Below are 18,814 nucleotides of genomic sequence, written 5' to 3'. Positions count from 1 at the left end.
GAGGAGAACAGCTCAAGCACCCTGGAAGGTTACTGCTAACTATGCAAAGGCATAGCAAAGAGAAGTTCAGATGGTCCACGCAGTAGACCCACAAGTTGAAGCTATTCAACTGGCCGTCCATCAGAGCAGCAAGTCATCTTCCCACACTCCCAGCCTGGGTAACTCTCCCACTGGGTAGCAGTGCCAGCAGAGGGCAGCCAGCGAAAGGAGAGGAGCCCTGTTGTAGCCAGAGCTACAGTCTTCTGGACAAGTTACGGCAAATATTCTGGGTTACACACAGCAACAGAGGACTTCCTGTTCTTCAGTCTCTCTCTCTCTCTCTCTCTCTCTCTCTCTCTCTCTCTCTCTCTCTCTCTCTCTCTCAAGCATGCATGTACCCTCGTCATCTGCATCCGTCTTTGTCACCCTCTGGGTCTTCATTCCCAAAGAATGGATGAGCTGGTTTATGAAAGGGGTGGGTGCCATGGGAGGCTACAAAGCCATCCACACTAACTCTTGACAACCTAGGGAGGAAGAGTGGTTTCTGTGTGCTAAAGCTGTCACTTCTGTTCGTAAATACAAGCCCAATCTCCCCTCCTGACCCTTAAGTCATGCTTGATTTAAAAAGTAAGGAAAACTGGATGTGCAGGGAGGCTGCAGAGCGTCATTCGCTCTTTCAGGGGACCTGGGTTTAGCATCCAACACCCATCTATTCGTAACTCCGGTTCGGGGGTATCCAGTGTCTCCATGGGCCCCAGGCACACATATGGCCCACAGCAGATACCCGAAGGTAAAACACTCACACACATAAGTAAAAGTAAATCTCTTTTTATTTTTTAGAGAGGAAGGTTAGAAGATGGCTCACCAAGCAAGCCTGGTAGTCTGAGTTCAAGCCCCAGAACCCACACAAAAGGGAGAGGAGAGACTCAACACCACGTAATTGTCCTCTTACCTCCACACTTATGCTGTGGTGTGTGCACCCACAAGCATGCCGTGTGCACATAATTATTATTTAAGGGAAACTTTGGAACTGTACAGAGGTTTTTGTTGCTAATGTTCTACAGAGAGCACATAATAAAAACATGTGTGTAATATTGCATCCTATTGGGTGTAACAGTCGTGAAAGTCAGTGGAAGCTGTACAGGAAGGTGGAGGGTTACTTGCACATCTGCACCAACTCACACCAGGCACTTAAGAAATGTCAAATCTTATACTCTCGGGTGGGAAGGAAGTCCTGGAATTAATTTCTAGGGGACTCCCAGGGACTGCATGTGGAAATGACTCATTAATGCAGAGTAAGGCTCACTGAAGGAGCAGATGTAATTTTTTAAAAAAATCTCCAGAAGAAGCTGCAGTGACAGGCTCACAGAGGAGACTTGTACGTGTCCTGCCGGGCTTTGGTAGACATAAGGAAGGTCTCATTGGTTCTCAGCACCAGGCCTTTGTGGCATCAGCTCGAATGGAGGAGCTGGGGAATTCCGGATTGGTTGGCATTCCAAGAGGAAAAAATATTCAGTGTCTTTTCATGTCACTCATTAGGATCTGTGTGACACTGTCATGAGCAATCCACTCGCCAGAGGTCTTCATCAGATAAACAGGGCTTCAAAATTCATGGCCAAGGAATGCAGGCTGGAGAGGCACTCCCAGTGCCCGCTGCTACCTGCACAGCCAAGTGCCGTGGCTGGCGAGGAACCAGAGAGACACGCTGCAACTGGGAGCCCCACCGGCCAACCACAACCCCGTGGGTCTTAATCCTGAAATGAAAAGCAATTGCTGTTGGCTTAAAGAATAAAGGAAAGCACGATCCTTAGCTGAATTGTATAGCGTTGGTCCCCCTCCCCCCCGCGCCCCAACCAAACAACTGTGCTGAGCAAACCTGCTTGACATTTGAAAATGAGAGAAAATAAGTGTTTTCTGTCAATGTTATTTAAATCTACCCAGGAACACTAACACAGGAGAACATTTAACTGCAAATATGTTTTGATTAATATGATTAAACAGATGGGTTTTTGTCTTTAGCTCTAAGGAACAGTACCTCAACTGCAACTTACCTGAATTTAACTATGGAAGACCTGGCTGGGAAAAAAAAACAAAAAACCCAGCTCTTTGGTTTTTGTTTTGAAACTGAGATCCGATTTTCTTTTGGAAAAGTCTGGGCCAAGGCTGCTTGAACTGGCTTTCAGTACAGATGGAATTGCAACCAAAAAATTTGGAGGGGGAAGCCATCGTGTTAATGTATTCCTGTAGTGGAATTGTCTTCTCTGCAGGAAAAAGAAAGAAAGAAAGAAAACTCATAAAAATTCATAAAGGAACAGCTGCGAGTTTAAATTATTGTTACAGGGAACTGAAGATGGTTTTAACTTGTAATAGAATACGTAATATTTCTATTTTTATTTGTTTACCTTTCAAGGGGTTAGAGATTGCAAGTGCCCAGGGTTCTGTACAGAGAGTCTATTCTTCCTAAGAGTCAGGGAACAGGGACACTGAGCAAAAACACCAAGAGCAAGAATAAAAAATATCTCACCTTTCAAGTTCCAGGTCCTAAATGATGTGTGTTAATTTAGATAGTCTGCAACAGACTCCTAATGACACATAACTAATTAAAATAAGTCTCACCCCTGGAACAAAGCTGCCGGGTTTCCCATTCAGTTGAGCCAAATCAAACTCTTTATACAGATAGTAATTTCATGTGGTTTAAATTCAATACAAAAGCCTCCATAGAGTATTACCAACCAATTCTATCCAGCAAGTAAGCAAGCCCAGGCTCTCATTCTGCAAGGATTATTGTGCTAAAACTGACCAATACATTTGGCCTTCTTCAGGTGCGAATGTTCACAGAGAAGGACAAAGTCTGTTTAAAGGCACTGCTCTCTGCTTGTGTTTTCTGCCTGATTAATTCAAACCAGAAAATTAAAGTGAATGTTGCAGCAGAAGTGGTTTGGGCACCTCGAGGATGGTTCAACCCAAGAGGACAGAACCGAAAGACTAATGGCAGCTGTGGCATCCCATCACCCTCATGGGGCAGCAAGCAGGTGGAAAGCCAGACACAGACCAACACCTCGATACACAACTGCCAAGAACATGAGGCCTTGGTGAAATGGAAAATGTCACAGAGCCCAGAAGGTAAACAAAACAGCCACAAGCCATGCTGAGAAGGCACTGAGAGACCGGGAGCTGCTCGATGCTGATGTGGAATAGTCAGCCAGCGACCCCTGAAGCCACACTATTTCCAGGCATGAAGGACTGTGGGGATTAACAACACAGTCATGGAGGAAACATGTAAGAAAAGGGAAATCATTTCCACATCAGAGTTCCAACATCAACCCTGTGCTCAGAAAGGGTGCTTTCTGGCTGGCAGGGTGGCTCAGTGGGTAGAGGCACTGACAATCATGACTGAAGGCAGGAGTTGGAGATCTGGGACTGATATGGTAAAAGAGCTGAGTCTTACTAGGTTTCTTCTGATGTCCATACATGACACCAGGGCACATGCATACTCTACATAAAATGTGTTTTAAAAGTGTATTATGACAAACAGATGGTCCCAACCAAGTTTTCCACAAGCTAGGGTCATGCTGACAAGACCTGACTCCATTCTCCAGGTATTCAATTTCCATTGTAGGAAATTCTTATTCATATTTTCTATTTGTACAGAATGTGGGGTTTTGCCCCATGATAGGATGTGAACATGGAGGAACAAAAGAGAAGAGCCAAAGTCGAGAATACAACAGGAATATATATGTATTTAATTGAGGTGCAGTCATTGAAAGCAGATGGGCAGGAAGTAGGCATTTGTCATAAGGTGATGAATCTCTTTCAACGCAAATCTATTAGAACACCGATCTAAGGCATTCTCAATTTTCTACGTCAAAAGGTAAGAACACGCAATGATGGCCAAACATCTCTCATACGATGTATTTTAAACCATTAACAGCTCACAGACTTTGAGAAGTAAATTACTTTCTGCCACAGATTTGTTTGTGTATTTTAATTTCATATGTGTGCGCTGAGCACGTATGTGTACCATGTACACGCAGTGCCCACAGAGGGCAGAAGCACTGTCAGATCCCCTGGAAGGGGAGTTGCAGGCAGGTGTGAGCTCACTTGTCAGTGCTGGGAGCTAGACTCAGTGCTGGGAACTAGACTCAGTGCTGGGAGCAGGACTCAGTACTGGGAGCAGGACTCAGTACTGGGAGCAGGACTCAGTGCTGGGAACTAGACTCAGTACTGGGAGCTAGACTCAGTGCTGGGAGCTAGACTCAGTGCTGGGGGCTAGACTCAGTGCCTGGAGCTAGACTCAGTGCTGGGGGCTAGACTCAGGTCCTCTACATGAGCAGCAAACCTGAGTGTTTTTTATTACATTTTATTTATTTAATGTGGAGGTCACATGACAACGTGAAGGAGTCTGTTATGATTACAGGGGCAATGTGAGTCCATCATGTGGGCTCCAGGGATTCAACCCAGGTTGTGGGACTTGGCAGTAGGTGTCTTTACTTGCTGAGTCAGAGCTTCCGAATGAAAGTTCATCCTTAGCACTTTCTTTGGATCTAAAACTAGATGACTGACAATTCTTATACAATTTTCAGTGTCTCCCAGGGCCAACTAACTTCCAATTTGCTTTCTGAAAAGAAAGTTATGCTTCTGCCAAGGGGTTGTGTTTGAAGAAGGGACTTAGAATAGACCAGGAATCAAGTCTACCAAGTTCAGGAGAGATGACTGAGTGGAAAGGTTGAAAGTGATTCCCACATTAGAAGAGACAAGAAATGGTTGGAAAGATGGCTCTGACTAAATGTACCGGCTACTGCTCTTCCTGAGGACATGGATCCAGCTCTCAGCACCCACATGACAGCGCACAATAATCCGAAACTCCAGTTCCAGGGGTCTGCTGCCATCTGTGGGCCTCTGAAGGCACACATGTGGTATACATTATAGGTTCAGATGAAACACTCATAGTTGTGATACAAAATAAATACATCTTCTAAAAAGAAAGGAAAGGGACATATTCCATTCTGTTCGAATGTCTTTTTACAAATACCACGCGCTACGTCGGGTATGTCACTTACCTCTTTACTCCCAGCACCACCAGGGAGGCAGAGGCAAGCGAACCTCTAAGTTCAAGGCCAATTTTGCTGACAGAGTGAGTTCAAAGCCAACCAGGGCTGCACAGTGTGATGCAGTCTCACAAAGCACAGCAAATATCATGGACTTTATTATCGTATCTGGAACTTAGCAACATAGGTAGGTGATTTCACATGCAAATTTGGAAAACGGTGAGTCTATGGCAATGGTCAAAGCTAGTATCTCTCCAGTCTTGCCATGGCACAATGTGAAGGTCTGGGACAACCTCCAGTAGTTGGTTCTCTGCTTCCCTATACAGGTTGGGGATCAGACTTATGTTGTCAGCTCACAAGCAAGTGCTTTTGCCCACTGGGGCCTTTGCCTGTCCCCGTAAATTCCAATGTGGTGGTAAGAGCAGGCAAGTGAGGAAAGTGTCCTTAGAGACAAAAGTCTTAAAGTAACACATCTTCAGAATGTTGTTTCCTTTCAGCTGAAAATATTTCCCCAAAAACCTAACAAACTAAGGGCCTGTGAAATGGCTCCACTGAATAGGGACGGAACCACTGTTTGATCCCTGGGACCCACAGTGTAGAAGGAGAGGACTGGGCCCTGCAGGTTGTTTCTTTGCACGTGCACACATACTGACACACAGACACACACACACACACACACACACAGAGACATACAGAGACACACACAAACACACATACATACATACACAAACACATACATACACACATGCACACATACTGACACACAGACACACACACACAACACACACACACAGACATACAGAGACACACACACATACAGACACACAGACATACAGAGACACACACAAACACACATACATACACATACATACACACACAAACACACATATATACACATACATACACATACATACACACACAAACACACACAGGAACACACAAACACACACATACACACATGTACACACAGACAAGCACACATATACACACACATACACACAGATATACACACATGCACACACAAACACACATACACACATACATACACACACATATACACACAGACACACACATGCACACACAAACAAACAAAACAAAGAGAAACCAAGCATGCCTAGAAGCATCCCTCTGCACCATCCCTGGGAAAACATGCTAGCACACGGAGAAGCCTTCTGTCTGTTGCTGTAACATTAGAACATGTGCTCAGTGATCTTGAGTACGATGCTCAGAAATGTGTGTGACTGAGGCCACACAAGCTCAGGTGCAGGGATTCCAGACCTTAAATCTCTTCTTGTCATTTGGGAAGCTGCCAGTGGTCAGACACCCTGCAGGCTGTCGCCTGCTTATCATCCAGTCCCTGCCCACTGCCAGGGTCTTTGTCGCTTGAGCCTGGTAGGATGCTGCCTCACATGTCAGTGTCTTTGTGGTGACCACTGGCCACAGCCATCTCTTCTGCATTGCTGAAGCTGCAGGGCCAGGGCTGCCACAAGGCCAGGAACCTTCTTGCTGAAACTTGATCTGCAGGAAACAGTTCTTCCCTGGTTCTCTTCTGAATTCTTTATGAGCAGTCTCTGCCTCCCTTGCTTCCCAAGGCTCTCTGCAGAGCTGTAGAGATGTCCAGAGGGTGGGTACGCCATTAGAATGTCCAGTGCCCCCTGCCCCCTTGCCCTGGTCACAGCTTCTTCATTGACCAGGTTCTTCACTGTCCGCAACTATTGACCGGAAGATTGATCCCCCTGGTGGTGGCTCTAGTAGAACAAAGATTCATTTACTAGCTACAGGTTCACAGAGAACATTTTTATAGGTATAGAACCCTATCGATGTTTAAATAAGAAATGAACAAGCAAACCAATGACTTTACATTAGCTCTTTTGTTTAATAGGAGCTGCCTGCTTTGAGAAAGCTGAAATCGAACAAAGTTCATTATGGAAACTTTGTTATGTGGGCATTCGTTATCTATAAAGCTGACTTGTCCACTGGACAGACACATACCAGGCCCACAAAATACCAGATTCTAGTACCAGGATCTATCCCCAGGGCATGGAATTCTGGATGAACAGGTAGCTAATCTCACCGCAAATCCAAAAGAGAAACAAATCAACTTCTGGTTTTAAAAAATAAAAAATAAAAAAGGTGTTGGATAGAAATGAGTAAAACCGGGGTTGGGGATTTAGCTCAGTGGTAGAGCGCTTGCCTAGGAAGCACAAGGCCCTGGGTTCGGTCCCCAGCTCCGAAAAAAAAGAACAAAAAAAAAAAAAGAACAAAAAAAAAAGAAAAGAAATGAGTAAAACCAACCTACAGAAAGTGATGGAAGAAAAGTGCTTGATTGTGAAATGGGGGAAAGTCTCTAAGAAAGTGACATTTGGGCTGAAAGGCCTGTGAAGATGTGAAAGAAAGAATGGTTCAGGCCAGGGCTGAGGGGCACTGGTAGATTAATCCACTTTTCTTTACTATAATGGAATACCTGGTGCTGGGTAACTTCATAGAGAAAACAGGTTGATTTGACTTCTGGTGAGGACCTAACCACAGGAATGTGGGTGAGAAACTGGAAGCCAAGGGTCAACTCAGGAGTCCACTTGCTTTTGCAGTAACTGACTCTCCTGGGAAATAGGGAATCCTCTGATTACCTTAATCCCTTCCAAGGGCACACGGCCAATCCCCCGAGGCCCTCTCAGTAAGTTCTGCCTTCTCACCTTGCCACACTGGGGACCAAACTCTCAAAACTTAAGAGTACAACTCAAACCATACCTCAGCCATAGCATTCAGTGTTGCTGGAGTGCCATGACCTAGGAAGTACATCACAGGAAAGGTCAAACAGATCAGCCCAGAGCACCATCATAAGATATGTTCAATTTTATTTTAAGACAGTGAGTGCGACCAGAGGAGAGCAAAGTAAAAGACTCTAAGACACACTAGGGTGTGGAGACCTGAGTCACAGATGCTGTTTTTGTAATTATAGGAAATAAGCACGTGTTCTGTTTGATCCCACCCACTGCCAGCAGACACGAGTCTCTACATAACAAAACTTCATGACAGGTTCACTGGTCTCAATGACCTTTTCATAATTTAATGGAGATGACAGATTAAAGATTTCCAAAGAGCAAAACATTATTGAAGGGATAAGAAACTGGCAGAGGCTCCCAGGCCTTTTACTGGAGTAAAAAATTCCCTTGGAGTTATTCTGTCCTGAATCACCATGGTGCTACTAAAGAACTAAAGAAACTGCCATCGTGACCTGTGTCACAGTAACATGGCCCAGAGCTGCCTGGTGATAAGACTTGGCTGTGCTTCGTTTGTCCCCACCCCACACCAGGCCAGTTAGCCAGGGCCTCCACAGGCTTTCATGAGGCCATTATTCAATGGCCTCCAAATGTCTCTTATGTGTCATGTCTTATTCTTAGCAATGTAGCTTTTCTTCTTGGACTCCAGTACAAGCCACAGCCAGGACAAAGGAACACAGCTAAGCAGAACACAGCACAAAGAAAGAATCACGGTTGTACTTGACTTCTTGGGAGAAATATGGTTTGGCTGAATGTTGGCTGCAGTGCTGAGGAGCAGAAAACAATTCCTCAAGAAAAGAAAAGGAGGAAACAGCCAAGAGCGAGAGGTGTGGGAGTCCAGGGCCCCAGTCGGACCTAGTGTCATAAGGAGAGGAGGTGGCTTCACTTGGTGCCACCAAATAAACACTGGGCTATTTATTCTATAAAGTACCATTAGGTATAGAGTACTCAGGAACTACTGAATTCAGACACTTGCCTGATTATGCCCAGGGTGGCTCAGGAAAGACATTTCTTGAAACAATATTCTTGTCTTTTTCTCAGGTTAATGTATTAGGGAAAAAAAACAGTGATCTGAGAAAATATTTTTCTTTCTTAATGTGGCCCTGTTACCTGATGGCTAGAAACATGCAAATGATCCTCGAAGATGACCTGAGCTTACAATAGGAGATTCCTTTTCGTTGAGTCATACATATTTTTAAGATCTCTTTTTAAAAATGATACGTAGCAATATCAACCAACCACCCCCCACCAAAGCTCCCAGAGACTAAACCACCAACCAAAGATTATACAGGGAGGGACCCATGTCTGCAGCTTCATATGTAGCAGAGGATGGCCTTATCTGGCATCAGTGGGAGGGGAGCCCTTTGGTCCTGTGAAGGCTCAAGGCCACAGCGTAGGGGAATGCCAGGGCAGTGAGGTGGGAGTGGATGGATGGGTGAGGGAGCTTCCTCATAAAAGCAGCGGGGAGGGAAGGGAATAAGGGGTTTTCAGAGGGAAAACCAGGAAGAAGGATAACATTTGAAGTGTCAATAAGTAAAATAACTCGTAAAAAATAATGTGTACATGTGTGTCCTTCTGGGTAGGTATGTGCATGCAGATGCCCATGGATTCCAGAGAGGGCATCCCTGGAGCTGGAGTTACAGGTGGTTGTGAGCTCTGCCTGATGCTCTTAACTGCAAAGCCATCTCTCCAGCCCTCTAACAGACACACTCAAGTGTATTTCCAACAGGGTGATGCAGATGCCTTGTCGTAAATTCCCCTACATCACCACAGTAATAGCCTCTAACTCAGCTCACCTAACAAGTGTGTGAAATGCTGGGTTTAATCCCTGGTACCTCTAACACACACACACACACACACACACACACACACACACACACACACACACCCTAGGAGGGGAAAAAAAACAAGCAAATGTAAAAATTAAAAAAACACCTGAGAGAATAAAGGCACACAATTTTTCCTAAACTGTTTAATATGAAAAGTTTTAAATATTTAGAATCACTGTAAAAATATTAACATCTATCCACAGTCCTCTTAGATTTAATTATAATCCTTTTTTTTTTCATATACTAGCTCGGTATTCTGCCCTTACTCTGGGGTTTACTTTCTGTGGCTTCAGTTATCAATCACCAGTCTTGGCCTGTAAATATTAAATGGTAAATTACATACAGAATTGCCAACGTATAAGTTCTAAATTGCATGCTGTTCTGAGCAGTGAGATAGAATTTTGCACCTCATCCTGCCCATGGTATTGGAGTTCTCTAGAGGAACCCAACTTATAGAATGGAATATATAAAAATGAATGATTTATTTATCATATATGATTATATGATCACATATATATATATATATATATATATATATATATACACACATATATATATGAGATTTCTTTAAGTGAGTTTCAGGCTACAGTCCAGCCAATCCAACAGTGGCTGGCTATGAATAGAAAGTCCTAGAATTTAGTAGTTAATCAGTCCACAAGGCTGGATGCCTCCGTTGGCCATCAGTAGACACTGGAATTCTGAAGAAATAGGCTCCAATGCCGGTGAAGGAATGGATGTGCTAGCTAAGCGAGGGCAGGCAGGTGAAGAGAGAGCTTCCTCCTTTTGTGCCCTTAGACAGGCTTCCAGCAGAAGGCGTGGTCCATCCAGATTAAAGGAGCGTGTTCCTGCCTGAAGATCTGGATTAAAGGCAGGATGAGAAGAGGATCTCGCTAATTCGAATTAAGCAACAACAATAACAAAAACAACAACCCCTCACAGGTGTGCCTTCTATTTTGTGGCTACAGTTCCAGATGTAGCCAAGTTGACGACCAAGAAGAGCCATTGCCCTACCCACAACAGGATGTCAATCACACTGCATCCTGCATATTCTTTGTATTGGCTGCCCACCCTCAAGTTACTTAAGTAATGATCTCATTTACCAGATTGACAGCTGTGGTATTGAAACACTTGTGTTCAAATAACCCTTATTTTACCTAAGAGTGGTTCACAGGGCAAGAGTTCTGATGCTGGCAACTAGATGTGCTACAGAGAGGCCATAAATGACTCTTTTAGGTGAAAAGGTGAATGTTTGCTGTTTAATTAGTGAAGAGAATAGGGTTGCTAAGATCTGCTCTAAGAATAAAACAGTATGTTTACTCAGACACAGAACTGTCTGTGGATGGAGTCTTTCACTGTGGGCATAACCCTCAAGGACAAGGACAGGATGAAATGACTTCTGTATTTGTGCACTCTCTTCTCTCTCTCTCTCTCTCTCTCTCTCTCTCTCTCTCTCTCTCACACACACACACACACACACACACACACGTACACGTACACGTACACACAGACACATAGAGAAATTGAGAATCTAGTGGAAGAACATTGCCAGTGTCTCTGTGTGTAAATCTTTATATATCATGCTAAATGTTCAAATCAAAATATGCACCTCCTAAAAATAAGAATTATCTTGTATATAACCACAATGTCATTGCTCTAACTAAAAGAATTAACACTAGTGCTGTTGGTATCATACAATATCCCCATCGTTTAATTTATAACTCAGGTTAAAATTTCCCCAGTTGTACCAGTTTTTAGACATTTGCGCTGAGCTGAGTCCATCAAGGCTCATATATTGTATTTAGCTGATAAATCTCTGTGGTCTCTTTTAATCTAGCACATTTCTTATATTTTTTGGCCCCGCAATGATGACTTTAACAGTTGTTTTGTAGAGCGTCCTTCACTCAGTATTTCTCTGCAGAATATTTTTTTGTGTTTTGCGTAATTCCATTGCAATTTTTAATTTTCTATAACTACCATATATTTGATTGTAGGCATAGAACCCTCATTATCTTCTGGTTAAATACTTTGGGCAAGAATATTTCATAAATTGTTCTGTGGATTTTATCTCACCAGCAAGGAAGGCTACAGTGCAGGTTAACCCTGCTTTGTTGATTCTAATACTGATCACATTTACACCCATAACATCCTGAGTGAGCCCGATCCCATCTAATACCAATCACATGGTGGGATTGGCAACTATAATAAGCTCTCTCTTTGTACCCTGTGCCCTGGGGAGTAGCCAGGCCAGTGAGTGGCCTCTTCCAATGGTGCTTTCCCACTCTGAGTACAGCCCCAGTCGGTGGTGCCATTGGAAGTTGAGATGTGTTGTCTTCCAAGTATCATCACCCCTTTTCTCTATGAACAAATGTCCCCTCACTGGTTAGGGTACATGACTCACTTCCTGAAGGGAAGGGACTGCCCTGTCCTTTTATTCTCTCAGTCACAGAAGGGGGATTTATTACAGAGTTCAATAATTGCATATGGCACCCCCTTCTTTGGTGTCACTGAGGAATCAGAGATTTTTCACATATGTTTTTTATGATCAACGCAAATGTTCAAATCGTCCAGAATTTGAGAAGCAAGAGGCCTTGGAAACTAGCTCCTGTGTCTTTGTAACACCTAGGACTAACCCAGCACTTCTCTGCTGTCTGGCCAACTCTAAACTTAACCCATACTTGCCCTGCTCGTTAACTGGAACCAACGATTTCACCAAAGATCTTGGTTCTTGGAAGTTGGTAAAGGTTGGCAGAAAACAAAAACCTGTGTTTCGGAGTTTGCTTATTGTTAGAGAGATGTCACTACTCTCGTGTTTTAGAGCTAGAGTCCATCTGTCTGTCCATCTGTCAGTACGTACACAATAAGCACACGTACTCGACTCACACATACCTACAGTTTAACTTATTCCGTATTAGCATTTCCAATTCAAATTTAACGCGAGAGGTTAAAATTCCAAGTATTTTTACATTAGACGCTCTAAAAGAAGAGCTGACAGAGTGAGGAATGAGTTACAGACAAGGAACAGGAAAGGATCAGAGCGACGGCTACGATTTCTAGCTTGGGAACCAAAGCCAGGATGGGAAGTGTCACCGCTGTTGCCCTACATGCATGTAGCAGGGATGAGAAGACAGAGATAAGTCACAGAGGGAGACTGGGCCTCATCAAGTGGTGGTATGGAGGCCACAAAATCAGTCTACTTGAGAATGTAAGTATCAAACTTACACAGACATACGACTAAGACTGGCAAAGGTTGGAGTAATGCAAGCTCTGCTCAAAGCCACCAGCAGGAATCACCTCTCAGGCTGAGCTGAGTTCTTCAAACATCTGTAAACATCTGTACCACAGCCTACGGAAGCTGGTGGAGCTCCAGGGAGGGGTGTGGCTCTTCGGGATGGAAAGAGCTGGCTCAAGCAAAGGAGGGTCCTTGTCATTGCTGTTTCTTTGACGGAGGTGAAGAACTTCTGGGAGCAAAGGAGACACGTTCCAGCAATCCCAAGGTAAAACACTGCGTTGTTTCTCCAGTGTCACCATTGCGGGGCACTGCAGGTTGATGGATCAAACAACCTTGCTTTCTCTTGATTCTAGATGATGGGAATTCAGGACCGAGGTATCAAGAGATTTGTTTTCTCCTGAGGTCTCTCTTCTTGGTTTGCTGTGTCTGTTTCCTGTCTTCCTATACAACTGGCCTTCAACTTAGGGGTGGTCTGTGTCTTGATCTTATATTTCCTTGTAAAGATTTGTAAAACATGTGTGAGTGTGTATGACTGCACAGGTGTGGTTGCCTGTCAAATTCCCTGGAGCTGGACTTACAGGCAGTTGTGAACCACCTGATTTGTGCGCTGGAAACGGAATCGGGGTCTTCTCCAAGAGCAGCAAGTGCTCTAAACACTGAACCATCTCTCCAACCCTAATCTCTTTTCATCAGAACGTTCGTCTTGTTTGATGAGTGTTCATCTAAATTACCCCATTTTACCTTAATAACCACTTTAGAGGTTCTGTGGCCAAGAGAGGTGACATTCTTTTTTTTAATTTCTTTCTTGTTTAGTGTATATTTTATGTATTTACATTTCAAATGTTTCCCCTTTCCTGGTTTCCCCCTCCCTCTGCTTCTATGAGGATGCTCCCCCTCCCATCCACTCACTCACTCCTGCCTCACCACCCTGGCATTTCCCTACACTGGGGAATCAAACCTTCATAGGACCAAGGGCCTCTCCTCCCATTAATGCCTGACAATGCCATCCTCTGCTACATATGTGGCTAGAGCCATGGGTCCCTCCATGTGTACTCTTTAGTTGGTGGTTTAGTCCCTGGGAGCTCTGGGGATCTGGTTGATTGATATTATTGTTCTTCCTATGGAGTTGCAAACCCCTTCAGCTCCTTCAGTCCTTTCTCTAACTCCTCCACTGGGGTCCAGTGGTTAGCTGTGAGTCTCTGCTTCTGTATCAGTAAGGCTCTGGCACAGCCTCTCAGTAGACAGCCATATTAGGCTCTTCAGCAAGCACTTCTTGGCATCAGCAATAGTGTCTGGGTTTCGTGGCTACATATGGGATAGATCCCCAGGTGGGGCAGTCTCTGGATGGCCTTTCCTTCAGTTTCTGCTCCACTCTTTGTCCCTGTATTTCCTTTAGACAGGAACAATTCTGGGTTAAAATTTTGAGAAAGGTGGGTGGCATTCTTATGTACTGGGTGTTGGAACTTCACCATGTGACCTTATCCAACGAAGGTGGATAAGGTTATGTGATAAAGTTACATGCCTGAGAAAATTAGCACGCCTCTGTGGCTAGCTCTCCTTTCTAGGTGGATGAACTTCAATAGGATGACTACCCCACAGTGTCTTGAGCAAGTCTGAATTGATGATTAAGAAGGAGTCACATGTTCATCTACATTGCTCTGGTCAATGATGAATGTACACCGAGAAAAATTGGAGACACTAGAATATATCCACCCCGTTTCTACCGGTCTTTTTTCCCCCTAGGCTTTGGACCTGAGTCACTGTGCTTAACTTGCTTTCTGTCAGGAGGTGGCATTTAACCATTACTTTTTTGCTCCTTTTTATTTCCAGAACAATTATCCCTAGGCTAATTGACTCATTTGGTACCACCCTTACCTGTCAAAATGACATGGGAGTGTCGATGAATCTATCCCACGGTAGCAATTATAAGGAGGGGGAATCAAGTTTTGTTAAGGCCTTAAAGGCCGCAACCTCCTCCCCCGTGAGGAAAACATGACTGTCACTGGTGAAATGACAGTACGGGGACTCACTCAGCTCCTCAAGGGCAGGGCCAGGCTCACCTTGTTTCTTAACTCAACGTTCTTCCTACTTCACCACAACCAAGTAGCTCTAGGCCTCATTTTTCCAATTAAAACTGTTCCTGGAAGTATCGCTTACAAATAACTTGAATGCCACAGAACATGACAGCGCAGGGTGAAGAGGACAGACTGGTCAGGCCAGCCAGTGCTAGAATCCCAGCCCCATCAGTTAACTGTTAAGTAGCTTCTCTCATGTTCCATTTATAAAAATAAATAAGTAAGTAAGTATTTCTCACTGGTGGGTTTATAAGTAGGAATGGTGCCTACTTCACAGAATGAGCCTGAGGGAAAAAAAACAGTTGTAAAACAGCCACAGTGTTACACAGGAAGCTCCCACACAAACAAGAATTGTTACTATTCGTTATACTAACCTCAAACTTGGCAGAATTAAAGTTTCCATTCTGAGCAAAACAAAAGAACATTCCTAAGAAAAACGAAGCAAAATCAGAGAGCCGACCGACTGTATTACTTAGACATCTTTCCATGTCGTAGCAAAGAGGATAGTTGTTAGAAGACTAACCAGTTGCGAACAAGGGCAAAACCAACATAGCAATGTAGTCAAAGGGTTTCACGATTCCCACTGATTAAAAATCACAGCCTGGAGCAAAATCCCCAAGGCAGTAGGCAGGAAGCATGAAGATCTGAGGAAACTAAAAAGATGCTATGAAATCTACAGGTTCAACCGAAGCGTGGTGCTAGACAGAAATGTGCGACCTCCAAGCAGCCAGCAAGCAGAGTCCTCAGCCCCACAAAGACCAATATGGTGTCTGCAGCCACACAAACATGTTTTGTGCACATATGCACACACTCACTGGGAAGGTCACATCACATCTGCCTTCCTACACCCAAGGAGCAATTGCTCCTGACATAGGCCTTACATCCTCTACAGCTTGCCTGTGAGAAAGTCTTGACCCCGGATCTGTTTAAGATCCCTAAGACCAACCATGAAGAATACAGAAGAAGATGAGACATACCGTGTCCATTGTGGATGTTGGTGGCCAAGGAACAACACACCGGAGACGGTGAGAAGAAGTGCCGAGACAACTGCATAGCCAGGGTCAGTGTCCGAGTTGGTCCTGATGAGGAGAAGGTGTGTGTATACTTGGACATCACAGACATAATCCAGATGGTTCACCTAGCAGATTGTAATTATACCTTTGTTTCTTAACTGATGAAAGAGAAAGGAAAGAGAGGAGAGAGTGCTTTCCAAGTGAAAGAATGAAGAAGATTCTCAAAGAAACTCAAGGCCATATCCAGTCAAAAAGAAAAAGAGAACTCCATCAAATGCCATCTGGTCACTGAACCCTGACACCTGAGCTGGGAGCTGTGTTATCTGTCTTTGGTCAGGGCTTTCTCTGGCAGTTGGGGTCCAGGGTCCTTCTGGAAAGGCTCTCACCAGTCAAAATGAATGAAATGGTCTTTGCATCAACACCTAATGGACCACGTGGGAAATTCCGGCTTGGTTAAGATGAACAGTTGTTTGGACACATAACATGAACGAAACCATAACCATGCAAAAAAGCATAAAGAAATTAATGCATCCACAATGCACACAGAGAGAACGAGCAAAGGGAACTCTAGTAGCATCACCACCTGCAGACTCTGCAGCTGAGAAAAACATTGTCGTCTGTGGTCAGTTCAGTCCCACACCTCGCTGACCTGGACCTCAGTGAGCCGCAACCATCCACACATCTGCTGCTCCCTACCTACCAACCTCAGCTTGCCCATAAGAACTTCGACGGACACGCTTTGCAAGGTGATTCAATAGCATTTGTTTTAAGAACTCATTAATGCCCATAACCTTTGACCCAATTCATTTATTTTTTAAAAAAAGGATTTCTGTAGAGAAATTTTGAGAAGTATGAAAATATAAATATAAGGAGATCTGCCCTACCACTTGAAATTGTGCACATTAAAAACAATACAAGAGTCCACTGGCAGGAGCGCAGTGGTAGATACCTGTGTGCCTTGGGGTAAGCTTGAGTTCCTATTTCTCTCCAATACTAATTGCAGTCACGTGCATCCATTTCTCTTGCTTCCTAACAAATTACTTGGTACACTAATTATCTCAGACATAATTAGCTAGTGACTTACTGGGTGGGTGGAGTTACACACCTCGTGTAGTCTAAGAGAGAAGGTCCTTCCTCACTTTCTAGCACTGAGAGAACTCGGTTCCACATGGCTGTGGGGCTAAGGACTCTGCTTGCTGTTAGCTGAAGGCTGCCCGCTGCTCCTAGAGTTCTTTATTGGTCCTGCATGCAAACCTCCACATTCCCAAATAGCGATGGCATTTTCCTTTCCATGGAGGCATCACTCTCTAAGCCAATAGGAAAGCATCTCACTTTTACATATTGAAGTGATAAGACTGGGCATGCCCAGAATTCTTCTCCGGGATACTGTCCTTTAACCGCATGTGCAGAATCCCGTTTGCTTTGTAAACCCACATACAAGAAGGAGCGTGGACATGGCATTGGGGGAACATTTGCGTTATTAATTCATTCATTCATGCCACTCACCTAGAGTAAAGAGTCTCCCCATGACAAACAGAGCCATGATATTTCCCCCATTTCCTCTGTACATCTTCCCCTGATCACTTCATATGGTATTCTCTCATGAAGTTCTTATCTTGAGGGTTTTCCCCTTATGAAATTAAAAATCTGCCTTAATTTAAAATGTTAATTATTTTTGAGACTTTCATACATGAGAACTATGCTTATATACTCCCTATCCTTCCTTCTCCCCCCATTAAATTCTACTGTGTCCCCCTCATTCTCTCTCAAATTCATCACTCTTTTTCTTCTTTAATTATTACATATAATACACATTTTTGTGTGTAAATATATGTAACTATGTCTGTAAATATATATGTGGATATATTATATTATATATATATCCTCCACCTTCCCATATATACACACACACACATATATATATATATATATATATATAAAACCTGCTGGGTCCACAGTGCTGCTCACATGTGCATGTGTTTGGGGCTGACCCCTTGGGATTGGATAACCCATCAAGAGTCTCATTCTTAACTGGGAAAGGCTGTTTCTTTCTCAGCAGCCATTAGTTGCTTTGCTGTTCTTCATGTAGGGATGGTGCCTTGAGAGATGTCCAACATCCACACTAACATGTCAACCGCCGTTGTTCTTGTTCTTGTCTCGTTTAGGTGGCCATATTGTTACGATTTCATGGGTGTAGCCTCTTGTCATATATAGGAAGTACCATCTCAAAGTACAGATCGTGGTCTTCTGGCTCTAAGAATCTTCCTTCCCTCTCTTTTGGAGTGTTCTCTAAGCCTCAGGGCTGATGTGTTGTCAATACATCAGCCGGGGTTGGGTAGCCCAGTGTCAGTTCTCTGCATTTTGGCCCATTGTGGATTTCTGTAATGGTCTCTGTCTGTTGTAGAAGAAGCTTCTTTGATAAAGGGTGCTGAAGTTTCTTGGATGGCGTATACTTACCTTTGGATATAATGCGGCTAGACATTATACTGGTTTAGGAACCAGTGGCGCTTCTCTGGGGTCTATGATGTCATCAGCCATGGTTGGTGGGCTAGGTGAATCCCCTCTTATTGTGCAGGCCTTGAGGTCAACTAGGCATCTGCTGGTTACCCCCAAGGTATGAATATCACTATTGCATCCAGTGAGCATCGTTTTTAGGGGTCCTAGCTTTACTTCTGGATAGTTACCTTTAGCTGCTTGTTTCCCTTGGCCGCCTGCATTGCCAATGAGAGCGAGTCTTCGAGCTTCCAGGTCAAGTCCAGATCAATTTGTCTAAGTCCTATGACTACCGTGGATGCCTTCAAATTCTGAGAGGCAACCAAGGGTAATGTAAGAGCCTACATTGTTTTGGGACTTTCTTAGAG

At 44.0% G+C, this 18,814-nt stretch overlaps 1 long non-coding RNA gene across 3 annotated transcripts in view; it reads right to left on the bottom strand.

Moving 5' to 3' along the window:
- Positions 1-791: 791 nt before the first annotated feature.
- The window catches only part of LOC102553018 (uncharacterized), a 75,666-nt gene continuing 57,643 nt past the window's right edge, over positions 792-18,814 (bottom strand). For 2 of the 3 annotated variants that reach the window (XR_010064490.1, XR_352105.5), the window contains 2 exons: positions 2,031-2,240; positions 792-1,733 (listed from right to left, as the gene is read on the bottom strand). This is a non-coding gene — a long non-coding RNA (uncharacterized LOC102553018). Of the gene's footprint in view, positions 1,734-2,030; positions 2,241-15,917; positions 16,020-18,814 lie in introns of all 3 variants that reach the window. The other variant, XR_005501388.2, reaches the window with a different exon arrangement.

The sequence above is a fragment of the Rattus norvegicus genome, chromosome 2 (genome assembly GCF_036323735.1).
Source record: "Rattus norvegicus strain BN/NHsdMcwi chromosome 2, GRCr8, whole genome shotgun sequence".
NCBI classification, from domain to species: domain Eukaryota; kingdom Metazoa; phylum Chordata; class Mammalia; order Rodentia; family Muridae; genus Rattus; species Rattus norvegicus.
This window is presented reverse-complemented; position numbering and strand designations above follow the sequence as displayed.